We start from the raw sequence: 12,600 nt of genomic DNA on the forward strand, positions 1-12,600 counted from the left end.
CGAGTGTTCATCGTGTCTAACCACACGTACGTTTTACGGTCCGTCATCTCATTTATTTTTTGAGCAAGATCATCGAGTTAATTTTAATTTAGCTGAGTTTGCAAAATGGTTAATCGTCAAATAAAAGATGCCGTGAACTGGACTGGATTAGATTGGTCGTGACGTCAGACGTCAATCAGAGCCTGTGCATGCAAATACAGTAGAGCTATCGTTGAACGAGCGCATTTTCGGTCTGTAGTTCGCGTGTGCGCACACCGCGAAACCGCGTTGTTCCTATTCCGATCCCAGGTACCTCTTTGCTCTTCCCTTTTAATCCTTGTTTCCATGAGATGGAGAAGAGGCGTCTGGACTACGCTGTTATCCTTGTGCGCTGGTAACCTCTCTTTCCTCTGCGCACGAGCGTCAGGCAAACCTGCCACTGTGTAAAGAGGTAAACGACAGCGTGTTACCTTTTTATGAAATACTATGGCGCATTTATTCGCCGCCATTCTGCGTTTATACGCATAAGCAGGCGCGTTTCGCTTTCGCGCGTGTTTCTTCTGCTTCCTGAAATTAATGAAAATGTTACTCGCGTGGTCGCGCGCTTCTAAAACGCTTTCTTCACGCGCATCGTCGCATTTACGCGTTGATCATTTTAACACACAAATTATAGTTATGTGCACACAGCAAGCAATAACATCTTGTTATGGACGCGTTGTTACGACGAGATCCTATATGATGACGCTGCGCTCGGCTACCTATCGGGTGATGGAAGCCGATTTATTATAAAAGAGAAGCATTTGTTTTTAGAGCTTGTAAAAATGTATTTATAGGAACTTTAAGCACATTTATACAACGCGAATGGGTCTCCACCCTCCATTTTCAGATTTGAAGAGACCGTGGTTGTTCTTGCCTCATCCAATATTTGCAGTACAAAGCACTAGTTTATTAAAGTAAGAATACTTTCCATCCAAAAATGAACGGACGGATGCTGGGCAAAATCACAGACTCAGTTACAAATCAGAACACAAAAATATAAGGTTATTTAGAATATATATATATATATATATATATATATATATATATATATACATATATATATATATATATATATATAGATTTATATAACATCTTTCCATTGATGTATGGTTTGTTATGATAGGACAATATTTGCTAAGACAAAATACAGGAGAAAATCGTTGCAAATAGCATAATACTAATCATAAGTACGTTTAGTAAAATTACACAATGTGTTAATGGACCATAATCTACACGTAATATCCTAATAATTTTTTTGGCTTAAAGAAAATCTGCAACGCTGACCTACAATGTTTTGTTGTCCATTGCTACCTATGATTTACAATTGAGGTCCAGGATCACATTTGCTGTTACTGCATAGAAAAACATTCAACTATATATATATAAAATGGCGGCTTTTGGGAACAACACGGGCGAGTAATGATGATGCCATCTTAATTTTGGGGTGGACTGCTCCTTTAAGAGAATTGTGGGGGATGCTGGGAGAGGTGCAGGTGCACCATTAGTGATAATGTGTGTGCTGTAATCAAACATAACCAGATGACAGGCACCTCCAGGGGGATGCATTTTATCATCTTCCAGAAGGCAACAACTTTATTACACAGTATTGGTGGTATATGTAATTTAATATGTGGGATGTGCGCCTATACCTGTGTGTATGTGGTCAATTTGGCTTTTGTGTCTAGCATGCCCCTAAAGGAGCGTGGAGAGCTGCAATCTCTGAGCTTATTAGAGCATTGCACTGATTTGCATAACAGATCTGTCAACAAAGACGCACACAGGAGGTAGGTAATAGTGGCCTCATTATTTCCAGGTTGCTATCGGTGTATCTCGAGTCTCCTCATTCATTACCATCCACAACCAAATGCAATGAGTGATCATCATGACAACAGTCACAGGGCTCTGGCATTGCCACTGGCGACTGTCTGGGACAAAAGGCAGATAGTCCCCATCCTCTGCCCTATTGTACACACACATGATATCTGGTGTCTGAGTTTTGAAAACAGTAAAAGATCAGGTAGTGGTGAGTGAGAATAAAAGATGTTAAAAAAAAAAGGCAAATTATGTTACATGACAATATATTATGAAAGGGAACTTTCTGACTTTCTGTAAAGCTGCCTATGTTCGAGAAGAGCACATTTACTTTATTTTTGGCCTAAAAACATTTGTTTTGCACATGTATCCATGATTTTTTTTTTTCTGTAAAGCTGCCTGTGTTTGAGAAGAACACATGAGCAGTTTTATTTTATTTTATTTATTTATTTTTATGCACATCAAATTGTCCATGATTGTACACATATCCATGATTTTATCTTAGATCATTTATTTATTTATATTTTTAAGCATGTTAAAATAAATTTTGTCCATGGGTTTCATTTTTTTTATATTTCATTTTATTTAATCTTAACACAAAACAGTAGCTGTGTGGTGATGTAAACTTCGATTATAAGCTGTGTTCCAGTGGCGAAAGCAGAAAATATTAACAAATGAAAAAGGAAAAAATACTGAATTAAAACATTAAATATGACACTCTTTATCGTTGTTGGATTATAAAATGCTCACCTTTAATGAGCATTATTGTGGTTGATGTGTCTGAATATAAATGTCTATAATATGTGTTATAGACAGACTGCTATACATTTAAAATGTGAAATATTTAATATGATATGATAAAATATTTAATTTATTAAAATATTCTAAATGTATCTTTTTTTCTTGCTGGTTTATGAAAAAGGTCACTTTTAATGACCATAACTTGTGTCTGATGTATATGTTGATATCTGCATGTGTGTTTCAGACAGACTACTACTTTGAGTACACAGAGTGTGACAGCACAGGCTCCAGATGGAGAGTTGCCATTCCTCACAGACAGGGAAGCTGCTCAGGCCTTCCAGAGCCTGTCAGAGGCACAGACTGCAGTAAGAAAACCACAAGCACTCTTAATGAGCATGCATCGTGACATTTAATCAAACGGCATTTCATTCATTTCATTCGCTGGGCTTACTTTGTACAGCTTTTTCTTGTGAAGCTGGGGAGTTTTAGAGATGTCATCCCAGCAGTGCACGCCATGTGCGGCCGGCTCTTATTCGCTGGGCAGCGGCGTGCGTTTTGACCAGTGGGACGCCATTCCTGCGGATTCAGCAGTTTGGCCACATACATGGACTCAGGAGGTTCAGAGACGACTCAATGACCTGCAACAAGTCAGTGCCAAGTTACAGAATGAACAGAAATCCATATATCTATGATATATCCACATATTCTAAAGCTACCAGTTAACTTTTAATTGCAGTTCTTCATGGACACCTCAGGGAAGTCACTTGAATCCAATCGTGACGACTGCACAGTGTCACTGGTGTATGCAGTGCATCTCATGAAGCAGGGATCCGCCTCCTTTGACTATCAATATGTCGACAGCAACGCCTTCTTCGAGTTCTTTGTGTGTTAACTTTATACATCTTCCAGTTATTGTTCTACAAACGTGTTGAAGTGAAAATATATCTCTAAAAATATTGTTTTATTTAGCAGCTGTCAAATGATTTTTCACAATGAATTATATCCGACTAAGTTTTTGTTTCCATAATATAAGTATGCAAATACACACACATACATGTATTTATTTTGAAAACATTTACATGTAATGACATGCATCTATGTATATTATTTATAAATATATTTAAAATATAAAAATAGCATTTCTCTTGAATATACATGCTTGTGTGTATTTATATATATATATATATATATATATATATATATATATACATAATAAATATACACAGTACACACTCATGTATTATGTAAACAATTTTTCTTATTTTGAAAGCATTTAATTGCTTGACAGCACTAGTTTTATTTCTGATGCAGATTCAGAATGATCAATGTCAGGAGATGGACCAGACAGGAGTGAGAAGTGGATCAAACTCACCTCCAATGGAGAGTGGGGAACGACACGGTTAGTGATTTTATTCGTTTTTAAAGGGATAGTGCACCTGAAATTGAAAATTAAGTTATCATTTACTCACTCTCTCATGTTGTTCCAAACACGATAACTTTCTTTCTTCTGCTGAACATCAAGTCTGCTTTTTTGAGAAAGGTTTGGAACTAAATGCGAGTGAGAAAATGATCACAGAATATACATTTTGGGTCAACTGTCTCTTTGAGAGTGCTGTAGTATTGGTGTGTAGTACAAGCTGTTTCTGGTTTATCACAGGTAAACTTGAAATCAGGAACTAATATTCTGTACTGGAGAACCACAGGAATGCTCTTGGGTGGAAGCCAGTGAAGCCAGTCCTTTTGAAGAACATCCAGATCGGCTAAGGTGCGACATTCTGATGAAATCACATCTACTTGGTGTCTGAGACCTTCTTTATGACAAATCAATTCAGATGCAGTCTGAATATATATATATATATATATATATATATATTATTAAAAATATATATTTTTCACTTTTTATGTTTTATTTATACAGTTTTGTGGTGTGGCGTACACCTCAGAGTGTTTTCCATGCAGGCCGGGCACCTTCAGTAAAACCCCAGGCTCTCATCATGTGACCTTTGCCCCAGGAACACTTACTCTGGAAAGGAGCCAGTTCATGTACATCATGCTCCAAAACACAGTACTCCTGTAAGAACACACAAAGACAATCATTCAGATTTATTTCCTGTATTCTTTGCGCTGCCACAACAATCCACAAATGGCTTCTAGTTATAATTTTAGCATGAATCCAACAAAATTCAGTAACTAAAACACTTTTTTAGTGTGTATAATGTCTCTAGTATAACTAATTACGTCCATTTAGTTTTTCTACTGTATTCATACCTACTGAAGATAATGACTGAAAAGTAGTTTGACTTTGATGTCAGTAGAAAAACAAAACCAAAATCTAGACATTTTAGAAATTCTGGCTCGAAGAAAAGACCACATATGGTCACCCTAATGTTCCTCTATGTGTGTGTGTGTGTGTGTTCTAGATGAGGGATGGTCGCAGTGTAAGGAAATCGACTCCTTGTTCAGAGAAAGACTATTTTCAAATTCACACAGCCTGTGATAGTGACGGAAAGGTAAGGAAATTGTAATGCACAATGCAGTGTTTTGTTGTAAATTATATGCTCAGAACTTTTCATTGCTCACTTTTATATTTCTGTATTATTTCAGACCCAGATGCTGTACAGGTGGGTGGAGCCTCAGGTGTGTGTGGAGAATGTGACTGGCGCTGTGACGCTGCCCCTTCTGGAGAGAAAGAGGACTGTCCGCCCTGCAACCCAGGCTTTTACATGCACAACTCTTCCACCTGTTTACCCTGCCCTCAAGGCACCTACTCTGATGGCACCACGGGTATATAGAAACACATTAACATAGATACATATTCATGTATTATGCAACACTGTTGGTTTACTGGTACTGGTGTGTAACAGAGACGATTTGTTTTGGCACAGAATGTCAAAGATGCCCGGAGGAACCGAACCTTCTTTGGGATATGAATACAAGTGGTGGAACATCCTGCCGAGGAATATGAAAACATCATGTTTTAATGTGGGCAACTCCAAATGTGATGAAATGAATGGTAAGATTAGTAGAAATGGTTAAAAAATACATTTAGAAGTTTTTCAACAAATTTAAACACTTTAAGTTGAAGTACAAAGGTTGCTAAAATAAAAGTAATTTATCATAAACAAATTATATATTTATAATAAAAATGATAATAGCACATATTTAGGACTACACAATTACTAGACATTTAATACAAAAAGAAAACTGAAAGCTAACATGCACACACACAAACCTACTAAAATATTTAAAATAAAATAAAAATGTGAAGTTCAATAGAAATAATATTCAAAACTTTTATTACTTTTTACAAAAACACAAAAATCTCATTAATAATAAATAGCATAATAATTTATGTAATATAAATTTAATATTAGCATATATTACTGTTTTAGTCTTTCTAGTTCAAAATTCTCATCAATGTGTTGTTGATTCTTGTGTACACATTATGGAAGCAAACGGTCTACGATGATCCGAATCTCGCTTTGTTTCTGTAGGCTGGGAAGTTGCTGGTGACCATATCCGTAGTGGAGTGGGAGGCTCAGATAATGATTACCTCATCTTAAATTTACGAGTGCCTGGATTCAAGTGAGTCAGATCTACAATTCCAGTATTGAAATGTTAGTTGTGCGTACAACATTTACAAGTGGACTCTTTTTTTTTTTTATCCCTCTCAGACTTCCTACTTCTGTGGACGATGCTTCAGCTACAGAGTTCGGCCGAATCACATTTATCTTCGAGACCAACTGCAGCGCAGACTGTGAACTCTATTTTATGATAGTAAGACAATAACTTAACCGAAACAGTACAATTGTGATGTGATATGTAGAATTGCTATTGTTATGAAATTTTTTTTCATAATGTGCTCTGAACATTAAAAACATACAGTTAAAAAAAAGTGTTTAAATATAATTGATTTCGCATTGTGTCTAACAGTGCCCATTAGCTGTTATAAATTCACTGTAAACACGGCTTCTTGGAGCTTACTGGTTTTATAAAATCGTAAATCCATATACGTTGCAAGGTTTCACAAAATAAAACAGAGCAAATAAAGTGTAATCGTATTAATAAAAACATTATTCTTCCGCCAAACAATGTAGTCCCAATGTAGCGAACAGTTTATAAATAATGCTTGGGAATAATAGTCCAGTCATCATAACGAATTAATCTGCAAGTTGTTTACTAAATAAATGCGTTTCCTCCATAGGACGTAAACAGGAAGAGCACAAATGTTGTGGAATCATGGGTAGGGAGTAAACCGAGACAAGCGTACACCCACACCATGACCAAAAATGCTTCGGTTTCATACACATGGGCTTTCCAGCGCACCAACAAAGCCTCTGATGCAAGTATTCACAACAGAAATAGAGTATAGATACCTTTTTCGTAACGTTGAAAAGTACTTTCTCTCCCAGGTGCGCCAGTATGTAAATGACATTGCGAAGATCTACTCGATCACGGTGACTAATGCGATGGACGGCTCGGCGTCTGGTTGCCACGCTTGCGCCATGATGAGTCAGCAGGACGGCTCTTCCTGTGTTCCCTGTCCTGCTGGACACTTCATCAACAAAGACACCAACCAGTGCCAGGAATGCCCGCCCAACACTTTCCTCTCTGGGCATCACATTTACGGCCAGGAGGCCTGTCAGCCCTGCGGTCCTGGAAGCAAGAACAACAAGGTACGAGTAAAACAAGAGGCAGTGCATGACTATGTTGGTTTTTTTACACTGTTTAACATGCGACATTGCGTGTGTCCAGGAGCACTCTGTGTGCTTTAACGATTGCACCTTCTCGCATATGGATCAAAACCGAACGCTGACCTACGAATTGAGCGCCTTGAGTACAGTGGGGTCGATCATGAATGGGCCTAGTTTTACCTCCAAGGGAACAAAATACTACCACCAGTTTAATATCAGTCTGTGCGGGGCTGAGGTACTATACACATATCTCTATCTTTAGCTGAATAAAAATAGACTGCTTTGATAGAAATAGCTTTCATTAGCTCTTAAGATCATCGCAAAGTGCATATTTTGTTCTCTCGTAGGGGAGGAAGGTGGCGGTGTGCACTGACAATGTGACGGATCTGTCCAGTAAGGACCTGCAAAACGAATCCGCTGACCTTAACAATTTCGTAGAGACTTTTGTGTGCTAATCGACCATCATCCCTGCGGATGGACGGGCTTTAGAACATCACTGTCGTCTCAGTCCATCAGCCTGGCTGACACTTTCCTTGGTGAGCTTATTCTTTAACAGTATTTAACATGTACGAGCCATTTAGAAGTTTGGCCTCAGTGAGTATGTTCGAAAGAAGTCTCTTATGCATATATTTGATCAAAAACTGAAATATTAAGAAAACAGCTGTTTTCCATGCTAATATATTTTAAAATGAAAATGATGCAACATTAACACCCAGTCGTCAGTGTCACATGATCCTTCATGTATAATCTTTTTGTATTGAAATGCAGAGAACATATGTGAATTATTTCCACCTCTAATCTACAATGACGTTTTTACATGGCACTTTTACATTTAGCTGCCTTCAAAATATAGGTGTTTAATTAATAGGTGTTCGTTCTTCTATTTCTCAGGAGCTTCTGTCCACAAAAATCTGGATGGGGTCACCGTCAGCTCAGAACTCTTTCCTGAGTCTTCATGGAAGGTTCCAGATATCAACTTTTTCTATCGGTAAATAAAGAAAGATGAACTTGTTTAAAAATAGGTAGTTAAGTGCAATGATGGTATTTCTCATGGTATTTTTTTACTTCAGCTCTCCACAGCCCACAGCATCCTGTCTGAACGGCCGTAGCACAGTCGTGACTCTGCGTTGTAACCCTGAGAAGAGTGCACGCGAGAGCTCACTGTGCCAAGGTGCGGGTCTTTCTATGCTTATTATCTGTATTTGTTCACAAACGGATGTATTTTAGGACCAAGTTAACATTAAATCTCTTTAACGCATTGCATTTTTGTATTAAAATGTGATTAAAATGCGATAGCTGAGTAAATGGAGAAAAATATTCCTTATGGGTAATAGATTTTTAATAAAACAGATTGTGTGACATAAATTTGCATTTTTCAAATTTGTATATGGTGAATTATCATCGAAGCTTAATAGCTGAAATATTACCCGTGAGTGAAACGCCATTATTAATATAAATGCTAATACTAATAGCATTCAAAGATTTGCAGGCCGGTTGCAAATATGCAATGCATATTCAATGTTTGCAGATTTGCATTTACACTTTTTCAAGTTTGGGAAATGAGAAATGTTGATTTTGTGAGTGAGGTGGGTTCCAAATGCATTGAAATGGACCCTTTAAATGACTGATTAAGTACATTTACAAACTATTTTAATTGCTCGAAGGAAGGACAATGTGGTAACTTTAATCACAGAAAACACTTTTAATTGTGTGTTTGTGTGTTTAGCAAGTGCCCAGCAGGTACATGTAATGGCTGTGAGTTTCATTTCCTCTGGGAGAGCTATAGCGCCTGTCCTCTCTGCACCGAAACCGACTACCATTCGATAGAAGGAGCGTGCAAAGGAGGAGTGCAGGTACATCTCTTTCCACAAATGCATTCGATACAATTTCTTTGGCCCCTTTTTGATTAATCATGCATCCTTTTCATAAAAGGACACCCTCTATGTGTGGAATGAACCCAAATTTTGCACTAAAGGAGTACCGCTCCCGAACAAAACCTCCGCCCACTGTGAGGTGGTCAGCCTATGGGTGAAGGCCGGGTTGGGGCGGAGCCTTCATGGCTGTCCTCTTGGTTTCTCTCACATGCTATTTCTGGAAAAAGAACAAAAGGTAACAAGCTGTCAATGGAAATTCAGCTGGGATGCAAGAAGTGCTTTTAGATTTTTGACCCCTTTTTTCTTTTTTGTACAGGCTTGAATATAAATACTCCAGACTAGTGATGTCGGCCAATAAGGACTGTGAGTTACCAGCAGCAGACAGCTGTGCATTAGCAGAGGGAGAGGGGGAGGAGAATGAGGATGATGTTGTTTACTCAAATACTCCTTCGTTACTGGGTAAACTGAAAGCTATCGCAAGCAAGGTGAGTTCATTTTTGTGACGGCAAGCCTGATGCCATTACAAACTTTACTAATATTAAAAATACTAATATTTCTGATATTTAACATAATTTATATAAATTTACGTGATGTGACACATACGGACTTTCAACAAATACAAAAATATATTTTGCAAAACTTCATATTTAAAGTGATTTTAGTGTTCTTTTATCTAGCTAAATAAAAAAGCCATGTGTGTTGTGACTGTGATTTATCTTAAAATAATTTTATTTGTATATCATATTTTGTAAAACTTTTCAATAATTAAAATGTTTAGAAACAACATATATATATTTTGGTAAATAATTATTTATATTCAATTCTATAAATTTTAGAACAAAAATATGTAAGAATTATTTAAAAGTAAATAATTATTCAAAATAAACTGTGAAACGTCTTGGTAATTAAAGTGTTTAGAAACAAAGTATTTACATTTTCGCTGTATTTATCAAATAAACACAGACCAGGTGAACAGAACATCCTTCAAAAACATCAAAAAATCTTACCGAACCCAAACTTTTGAATGGTTGTGTATGGTGCAGCAAATGGCTTTTGTTAAAACAGAAACAACTTTTGCTGAGATCATGACAAAAGTAAAAAACAAGACATTAAAAAATAATGCACAGCCTCTAAGGCTTCTGTAATAACTTGGAGATGGTACAAACACATTTTCCGTGATAATCACCATGCCACAGATGCTTATTGGGCTTAACTAAAATAAATTTTGTATAGTTTTTTTTTTGTTGTTTGTCTTCATCTGATGTTTTATTTACCTTTTCTTGGCTGCAGGCAGACGGAGACAACAGCGAGTCAGTACAGCTGAAGTCTTCTCAGTCAGAGAGATGGGTTTGGGGATAGCTGGAAAAAAAAAGGGCCGCTACTGACAGAAAGAAAGAGACAAACACTCATGGAGTTTTCAATGTTTTGACACTCCTTCCTCAGTTTCTGAATATCTCACACCATCCCCCGTCAAATATCTGAGAACATATCTCTATAGGGTCTCAATACAATGCGTTGTGAGTCGAAAAGCACGAACTCTCTCTAAAATTAGCCCCATAAAGTAACCGTATCACATATATACCGCTAAAACTTTCTTGCTTTCTGAACACATCACAGTATACTAAGCATACACCCACGATCTCACCCACAGACACAAGGGCATCAGAGACACATTTGCATCACGGCATGCGCGCGAACAATTGAACCACTATACTGCAAAATGAGCCTAAAAACTGTATGTTTGCTGGTATGTGTATATAAGAATGTTTCATTTTTAAGATATATTTTTCCCTGCTTCTTCACGCACTAGCATTCATACAATTATATCTAGTGGCTGGCCAACAGATGGAGACAGAGAGTCTTACCGCCACACAGAGCTTCTTTAGTTTCATCTCAATGCCAAACATCACACAGCAGATCTAAAAGAGAGAAAAAGGCCCTTGCTTCATGTATTACAGAGAGGACTGTCCTCTCTCCACATCTCTCCTCTCAGGAGAACAAGAGACAATACTGTTTTCTACTTTGTATTTTGTATTGTTGTGTATTTCCGAGCTGTATAAAGTTACGTTGAAATATATGGTTTGTTTTACTCCCTGATTCTGTTTATGCTTTAATAAACTTGAAGAGCGCTTTAAACACGGAGCAAGTGTGTTAACCATACAGAAAAACACAAGAGAGCGGTTCATGAGAACTTTGCACTGTTAAAACATTATTTCTAAATGTACTTTGAATCTTTTTCAAACATTAACGGAACATTCCATTTAGCATTTTCCCAAGCAATATTAGAATGTCACGTTTGAATGATTTAAATTGCTCTGTAAAGTTCTGAGAACATTCATGAAACACCCTTTAAACAGTCAATGACTTATAATTACAAAAATGCTAAATACTGTAACACCATATGTAAACACAAGATGTGAATGTTTAATTCCTTGGTTACGCAAAATTGATGACTTCTAAATGTACAAGAGAAAGTGCACAAGTTTCAGAAAGGGACCAATTAACTGAATATCCCATGTGTGAGATCTAGTAGAAATCAGTCAGCCAATAGACAAATTAAGCTTGCACTTACTAACATTAGCATAACAATACACTAATATGCATTCATTTAACATTTCTGCACAATGCATTTCCTAAATCGTTATTTTTATTCAGCTTTCCAGTTCTTGACTATAATGAATTCTGAAATATGAATATTGCATCTTTACTTATTTTGGATATTTTGTAATATTCATGTCAGACAAGAACAGGTTATTTAAAACATTATTTTTATTTAAAAGAATACATTGGTTAAACAGTAATGCACATGTCACTTGGTAATAAATTATCCTGATAATTGAATACTTTATAATGATGCAACTATTTAGTCTGTGGATCAAAATATACCTATAGCACTCACAAACTGAGTAGGAATGTATTTCAGAAAATGACAAGAGCGACAAACGGTTGGCAGAGGTTATGGCTTATAAGTTAACTCTCATTGCATGCTTTCAGGTGCCATTGCATGATACTGTTTGTTTTCAAGAGAGGCCGTTATTAGGTCTTTTCTCCCCTCTATTTCCTAACCTCTATATCCTGCATCCTTTGATCTCATCTCCCTCTCTTCCCTGACGGTAGGCGGGTAGGACAGCTCGCTTGCCTCCCAGCAGTACAGATGCACTTTGAAAAGATCAGTGAGCTGAGAAAACAAAGAGAGTAGACAGAGACGAGAAGAGAGTCACCAGGACACAAAGCCCCAGAGCAAGCAGATGACTAGTCCAGACTCTCTCTCATACATGGAACATATAAACACAATCATACTTCTAACAAATGAAAGCAGGGGAGAATGGGGTAAGCTGTGACATTTTTCAAATATGTAACTGACAGAAATGCATTAAAACAATCAGAATAATAATTAATCGGATATTTAAATAATTAATGTGTAAGTAATATAATATATATATATGACTCTGAGCACAAAC

General features: G+C 37.0%; 1 long non-coding RNA gene and 1 pseudogene across 1 annotated transcript; both read left to right on the top strand.

Annotated features, from left to right (window-relative positions):
• Positions 1-409: 409 nt before the first annotated feature.
• Positions 410-3,058, top strand: LOC122342475. Its single transcript, XR_006250578.1, has 3 exons — positions 410-430; positions 2,816-2,936; positions 3,032-3,058. It is a non-coding gene; the product is annotated as an uncharacterized LOC122342475 (long non-coding RNA).
• Positions 3,059-3,062: 4 nt separating this feature from the next.
• LOC122342824 lies at positions 3,063-10,501 on the top strand (annotated as a pseudogene).
• Positions 10,502-12,600: the final 2,099 nt, after the last annotated feature.

Source organism: Puntigrus tetrazona, chromosome 4, assembly GCF_018831695.1.
Source record: "Puntigrus tetrazona isolate hp1 chromosome 4, ASM1883169v1, whole genome shotgun sequence".
NCBI lineage: Eukaryota > Metazoa > Chordata > Actinopteri > Cypriniformes > Cyprinidae > Puntigrus > Puntigrus tetrazona.